Source organism: Panthera pardus, unplaced genomic scaffold, assembly GCF_024362965.1.
Source record: "Panthera pardus isolate Hobbes unplaced genomic scaffold, ASM2436296v1 HiC_scaffold_26, whole genome shotgun sequence".
NCBI lineage: Eukaryota > Metazoa > Chordata > Mammalia > Carnivora > Felidae > Panthera > Panthera pardus.
This window is the reverse complement of record NW_026526832.1, coordinates 35,161,046-35,168,340: the sequence shown is the minus strand read 5'-3', so window position 1 is coordinate 35,168,340 and position 7,295 is coordinate 35,161,046. Positions and strand designations below refer to the sequence as shown.

General features: G+C 51.9%; 1 long non-coding RNA gene across 5 annotated transcripts in view; it reads right to left on the bottom strand.

Moving 5' to 3' along the window:
* Window positions 1-1,241: 1,241 nt before the first annotated feature.
* LOC109268977 (uncharacterized) overlaps window positions 1,242-7,295 on the bottom strand; it is a 161,091-nt gene continuing 155,037 nt past the window's right edge. For 4 of the 5 annotated variants that reach the window (XR_008418123.1, XR_008418125.1, XR_008418126.1 and 1 more), the window contains 2 exons: window positions 6,093-6,330; window positions 1,242-1,831 (listed from right to left, as the gene is read on the bottom strand). This is a non-coding gene — a long non-coding RNA (uncharacterized LOC109268977). Of the gene's footprint in view, window positions 1,832-6,026; window positions 6,331-7,295 lie in introns of all 5 variants that reach the window. The other variant, XR_008418124.1, reaches the window with a different exon arrangement.

The following is a 7,295-nucleotide window of genomic DNA, read 5'->3' as shown; positions in this document are numbered from 1 at the left end:
TTAACCGACCGTCTTTGGACTAAGTTATCCCTCCTTCCAAGTTTACACACATTTTGGAAGATACCCTCAAGAGGCAGGTTACAGAAGAGCATGTGCATGTGTAATAAATTAATTGGAAGCTTGGAAGTGATATTACCACAATTGCACCTGCAGGGGTTAAAGCAAGTTATACAAGTCACTCTGGTTTTACTCTAATCAAATTCTACATTATGTTCTAACAACCTCAGAATGGATCATTTAAAAATCAGAATTGAAAAAAAAAAAAAACAGAAGTTAAATACTCTTGGGGCGCCTGGGTGGCTCAGATGAGCATCCAACTCTTTTTCTTTTTTTTAACGTTTATTTATTATTAAGAGACAGAGCATGAACAGGGGAGGGGCAGAGAGAGAGGGAGACACAGAATACGAAGCAGGCTCTGGGCTCCAAGCTGTCAGCACAGAGCCCAACACGGGCTGGAACTCATGAACTATGAGATCATGACCTGAGCCGAAGTGGGACGCTTAACCAACTGAGCCACCCAAGCGTCCCGAGCATCTGACTCTTGATTTTGGTTCCGGTCATGATCCCAGGGTCGTGGGATAAAGCCCCACGTCAGGCTCTGCACTGAGTGTGCAGCCTGCTTGGGATTCTGTCTGTCTCTCTCTCTCTCTCTCTCTCTCTCTCCCCCTTTGCCCCTCTACCCCACTCGCGTGTGCTGTCTTTAAAATAATAATAATAAAAGAAGTTAAACACTCTTTATAGCTCTCAGCAGCTTCAAGTTCAGTTTCTGCTCTTCCGAAGGGTGGGGGAGTGAGGAGGGCAGTTGTTATCTGTGTTTCGATTTAGCTCTGGTCATACCACAGGTCCAACCGCCAGTACTCAGACCTTCCTGGCCCCAGGTTTTTATACCCAGGCTACATTCTGGGAATGAGACCTGAACTCAGGGCAGTTCTGCCAGCGACCACAGAGGTTGGGACAAAAAAAACGTGAGTTGTGGAACACTGTCGTTGAAGCTATCTCTGCTTCTTTTTTTTTTAATTTTTTTTTTTTCAACGTTTTTTATTTATTTTTGGGACAGAGAGAGACAGAGCATGAACGGGGGAGGGGCAGAGAGAGAGGGAGACACAGAATCGGAAACAGGCTCCAGGCTCCGAGCCATCAGCCCAGAGCCTGACGCGGGGCTCGAACTCACGGACCGCGAGATCGTGACCTGGCTGAAGTCGGACGCTTAACCGACTGCGCCACCCAGGCGCCCCAAGCTATCTCTGCTTCTAATGTCAGTAGGTATTATCAAAGAAGATACGGCTACAAACAAAGGCTTTTGAGTTCTTTAAAGAAAGGTCCCAAATAAGTCCACTTCAAGCCAGTCCTTCAGATAGGTGAGGTGAGTCCCAAACCAGAAGCCCCAAAATAAACATGGGGGGTGGGGACCACTACAGTTTTCACTTCCACAAGACCTACAGTTGTAGTTCCACACAGCCCTCGTGGTTACAGAAAGGGACCCAAGGTGGGTGGGCTGTTGGCCGAGGTTCTCCATCCGTCCCGCCCCACCTGCACACAGAGTCAGGTCAGCAGAGGAACTTCAAGTGCAGACTTCACCCCGAATGAAACTGGCTTCAAGCAAGACATTCTTCTTGATATCAGGACCCATTTCATAAAGGCTCAGAGCCCAGCTCAGGGACAAAGTCCCCTCTGTTTCCCGGTGTCTTTTCCAGATGGCCAACTATCTTCAATCTCTATTAAACAGAAAGGATTAGGTGGTGCCAGGTAGTTTCCTCCAGCTTTTCATGTTTTCTTTAATACCAGGAAGATCTGGACTTCAGAGGACTATAGAGCACAAAGATGGACAATTCTGTAATAATGGAAACAAGTCAGAGGCCGTCAGTGAAAAATCTTCCTTAGGTTTCTGTCCGGAGTAAAGGGAAACCAGGCTATTTTTAGCATTCTGATCTGTCCTAAATCTATCCACACAGATATGTTGGGAAGCAGCAGGTATAAGCACTTAATCATGAGAAACGTCCTTGACAAAGAAAGTTCATAATAGAAACTGAACAGGAAGAGAGAGTCCCGGAGAAAAGAGGGTGAGATGGCAGAAGGGAATGAATTACTTCCCCCTTGGTCAATCACTGAAATTCCAGCTTGGCTCCTGGGGAAGAAAGTCATCCCCGTACCATAAATAGGAACTGAGCCGTCAGAAAATACACAATCCGACCCCTTCGTGCCCTCAATTTTTAACCAGAAAGTCCACACCCCAAACCTTCCTCCCAACACTCCTAGGAAAAAGTGATACAAAATTTATTCTTCTGAAAAAATCTGAGACAGCTGCAGTCACAAGATTCTTCAAATGGAAAGAAATAAATTGTTGCCCAACAGAAGACTCTCAACCCTAACTGGAAGAGGAGAGAGCACAGCTGGCTGTTTTAATCACTTTGAAAATCTTGGGTCAAGTACCTCGGGCACCGTAGCATTCGTGTATTCCCGCCTTCCTTCCTTCCGCTCCGACCAGCTGACACTCCCGTAGGACAGAGGCATCTAGGACAAACCACTATGTGACAGCGTGGACGGTAATAACAGCTCCAGAGCAAGCCTGATGCGACATTCCCACCCCCGTCTCCTCCAAAGGGGCCAGAAACTGTTGAAGCAGTGAGAAGCTGTAAATAGTATTTAACTCCTATTGTTTCTTTTTTTTTAAAGTTTATTTATTTTGAGAGAGAGTGTGAAATGGGGGAGAGGCAGAGGGAGAGAGGGAGAGAGAGAGAGAGAGAGAGAATACTAAGCAGGCTTCGAACCATCAGCACAGACCCCGACGCGGGGACCGAACTCACGAACCGTGGGATCATGACCTGAGCCGACGTCAGAGGCTTGACCGACTGAGCCACCCAGGTGCCCCCTTTTTTTCTAATTAAGAAAAAAAAAATTTTAATGATCCCTCCCTCCTGGAGCCCAGGTAGAGCATAGAACCGAATCTGCGGGGGACGTGAGAAAAGGCTCGGGGACGTGGGCCGGATTCACTCACACCCGATGGAGAGTGGAGGCGCTGCCTTGTTCATGGGCATGGAAACACACAAAATTTGGGGCAGTTGCTACAATTTGCTACGTGCCTGGCACTTACTGCAAAAGAGGGATGGCCTTGTGAGTTCCCCTTTTACAGGTGAGAAAACTGAGTCAGAGTGAGGCTGAGTAGCCTTGCAGGGACATACACCTAACCCCCAGCGGGCGCAGTCAGAGAAGTCAGGCACAGATGCCTGGGTGCGTGGGGTGGGCCCGCCCAACCAAAGAGAGTTCCAGAGGAAGGGCATGGGGTGTGCGGGGACTGCCCAGCCGATTCAGGAGACAGGATCACCGGGCGTCTGGACGCAGAGGGTGACCCCGAGGGTAGGGGAGCTTGCACGCACCACACCTCACTTCTTTCCCTCCAGACATCTGCGAGAGGTGGAGTACAAGGAAAGGTTTGCTTTTCTTTCTGGAGAACACGGCACGGTCTTGCTGTGGCTTCAAGGCTCGCAGCCAGCGCGACAAGACCTCAGCTGCCTCCCAGAGTCCGAGGTCCCCTGACACGTGCCATCGGAGGAGCCCGAACGGAATCCCTGAGGCCTGGGGACTGGAGCCCCAAGGCAGGGACTCAGGGCAGAGCCGGAAAGAGACAGCTGGGACCGAACGGTGACGGCCACCCTTGCAGGTCTGCGTCCGAGGGCCAAGAGATGCTGAACCCGCTGCAGGCCCTCGAGGTTGAAAAAGGGTCACATCTGGCCAAAGCAGGCAACACGTTTCATGCAGCAGAGGGAAGGGTCCTCCTGGGCTGCCCTGCTGCTTTCGGGAGGGACAAGTGGCCAGGCCAAACAGGACTTGGAATCTCTTACACCTTAAAAATCAGCCTGTGCTCCTTAGGCCTGCGGCCCTCATCCCCAGGGCAAGCCCTGAGCTCTCCCCGAGACCTGGTAGGCTACTCCAGGAGGCCAGCTCCCTCTGGGGTCACAGCCTGCCACAGGTCACAGGGATAGCTCCAGGCAGAATTCTCCTACCCTAAGCAAGCTCCTTATAAGGAAATCTTTGTTTAGAATCAAAGAATCACGGGCTTTTAGGGCTGCTGAGCACTCAGTGGTTGTCTCCTGTAGTCCCCATCTCAAACCCTGCTCTGAGGAGGTAAGTGCTCCTGAAAAAAAAAAAAAAAAAAGAAATACTACCCAGCAGGGGGGCTAGGCAAATTTGCTCCGGGAGAGGAGTCCTTTGAATAACGGCTACTAGGCAAAAAAGCAAGGCGTGCTCAGTCAGAACAGACAGTGCATTTCGATAGGGAACAGCTAGTCTCAAATGCTCACTAGCCCCTGGGAAAGTGCCGAAGGAGGGTGAGAAGCAGGTCCCCCTAAAGCAAATCCGTGGGAGCTGGAAGTCCCCGTGAGACAAAGAAGCTTCAGCCCACGCAGACCTGAAGCTCCCAAAGCGAGCGTATTCCTTGCCAATGGAAATGAGGGGTGCCCAGAACTCCATTAGCTTCAACCTAATTCTCTCAGGCCCAACTAGGGGTCCAGCCCCAGGGTCAGGTCTCGGGGAACAAATACAGAGAGTTGCTGTCCAGGAGGCCCTGAGATCCTAGTGCACAGGTGGCAGAGGGCCCCGCCAGCCGGCCGTATGCCGAGGTGGGCTCCCGGCTGAGCCCACTTGCCCGGCCCTCCTCCCTTCCCACCCCAGCATCGCCGGTCTTCGCTGTTTCCGAGGTGTCCCCCCCATCAGCCCATCTCCCATCCGCTGTGCCCAGCTTTGGGGCAGACCCAGGCCTGGGAGGCGAGCTGGGGGACTTCTGTCCCCAGAAGTTCCCCCCCCACACCTGTCCCCATCCTTGACAAGCGCACTAACAGGCCAGTGGGGGTGTGTCCTGAAGGATGGTCTCCAGAGGGAAAGCTTGGGAGAGACCGGAGGGGCGGGAATTGGCAGCCACTTGAGGCGGGGGCTGGGGGCAAGGGGAAGAAGACAGCAAACCGTGCCAGGTCTCCGGCCTGGGACACGGGATGCAGGGATGCCACCGAGAAAGATGCGGGAGGCTCAGGCTGGAGGAGACATGTATGGAAGACATAAGCTGTTAGCATGATAAGCAGAAACGAGTCAGATGCGAAGCACCCGTAAGTCCACATTTGGAAGGAAACGGTTCTTTCCTGAATGAGCCTCAGGGTACCCTTCCCCGTAAGTGTACTTTCGTGCCCCAGGGCATTGGCACTGCAGAAGGCTTCTGGAGTATAAGGTGTATTTGGGGAGGGAAGAAAAGGTTAATTTTTTGTTTCTTTAGCACTGACAGGGAAGAGCACTCTCTTGACCTGACGGGAAAAATACACAAGAGGAAGAAGGAAATGTTTCCGTGGCCTTGAGTGCCGCACAGAAAACCCCCTGAAGCTTGTTTCTCTCTTGACACTGTCTCTGTGGTCAACCCTACAATGGGGCGTCTTTATCGCCTGAAAATTGAAGTCGTTATTTAAACACCTTCCCGGGGCGTGCTGATGTATCTTCCAGGGCAGGAATTCCGGGCGGAGGGGGTGCCAAGCCAGACCTGGGTTCCAGCCGCGTGATTCACGTGAGCACGACTTTGCTTTCGTCCTATGTGACACTGTGATAAAAGTCCCTGTCTTGCAGGGCCTCGTAACAGCCAGCTTAGCCTGGCCTTGCCATGGGGAGGTGCTGTTCCAGGAGCTTTACGCGTATTAACTCGTTCCTCACACACACGACAGCCTCAGAGGTGACGTTATACCAGAGTCCCCACGTCACAGAGCCCGTGACCTTCTGAGGAAGAAGGAATCCGTCTAAAGCATACCTTCCTCTGGGGGTGCCTGGGTGGCTCAGTCGGTTAAGCGTCCGACTTCAGCTCAGATCATGATCTTATGGCTCGTGAGTTCGAGCCCCGCGTCAGGCTCTGTGCAGACAGCTCAGAGCCCGGAGCCTGCTTCGGATTCTGTGTTTCCCTCTCTCTCTGCCCCTTCCCTGCTTTCTCTCTCTCTCTCTCTCTCTCTCTCTCTCTCAGAAGTAATAAAAACACTTTTTAAAAAAGATTAAAAGAATACCTGCTTCTCTGCTTATCCTGCACCCAGTGAGTTCAAATCCTGGAATCCCAGATGGCCACTGCTCACCTCAGAAAGCACAGCCCTGTCGGCCTCTGGCCCTTTGCTGCTCCGAGAAATCCTTATTATTTAAATCACAGCTTCTTCAGGACACCTGGGTGGCTCAGTCGGTTAAGCGTCCACCTCTTGATTTTGGCTCAGGTCATGATCTCCGGGTTCGTGAGTTCGAGCCTTACGTCGGGCTCCCAGCTGACAGCGCAGAGCCTGCTTGGGATCCTCTCTCTCCCTCTTAAGACAAACAAATAAGCTTAAAAAGAAAAAAAAAAAAGAACATTTTAAATCACAGTTTCTTCACTGTTAGTCAACTTATCCTGGCTTCAGTTTGACTTTCCTTCTAGATTAGAAACCCCGTGAAGGCAGGGCTATGTCCCCCTCTCCCTGCGGTGTCCGCGACAGATAGCCTGTATTCCATGTCCCGCAAACATTGGTCGGTTTGTAAAAATTTGTGTGAAAATGCCGGAGAGCCCAGGATGAAGGGCTAGTACTAAGTAACTGGACTTTCTCTGCAAGAAATTCACATTCGTGAAGCAAAGAGGACCTCCCTTTAAATAGGCTGAATCTTCTAAACGTGGTGACAAAAATAGTGAAAATGAGAAATCAAGGTATACATTGCCAATGTCTTCCTGTGCTTTGGCTCCAGCCGCTAAGCCAGGCCGAAGCTGTGCGCCCTTCTTGTTCCTGGATAACTCGTTCCAGGCTGGGGCCCCGGGACCCTCTCCTGGAAAGGTGACCGACTACAATGAGCAGGGTCATTCGCGGAAGCTCTCCATGGGGGCCATCTTCCAGAACCAGAAATAGGACGGCTCCCTTCCCCTCTGCAGGCCACAGGCTTCCCTGTGGGTTTCTAGCTCGTCAGTTAGGTTTGGGGGAAGTCATGAGGTCAGCAGGCGGGAAGGAGGAAGTAGAACGCAGAAAGGAAGCTGAGGTAGGGAGGTGCGGACGGCTGTCTCTGGCCCTTCTGGAGGAGGTAATGACCTAATTTCTAAGACGTGACTGGCGGGTGTCTCTAAGGCAAAGATCGATGGGACAAGGAGAGAAGCAGTGTGGGTCGTTGGATGGGGCACAAAGATGGCAGTGCTATCACCTCACAACTCGGTCACGGGGCTCAAGGGAGTGACAACCATATGGCCCAATGGAAGCAGGCTGACCCCCCACCCCCACCCCCGCCCCGCCCAGGGGCTTCAGCTGCCCAGAGCTCCTCTGCCGTTTCGC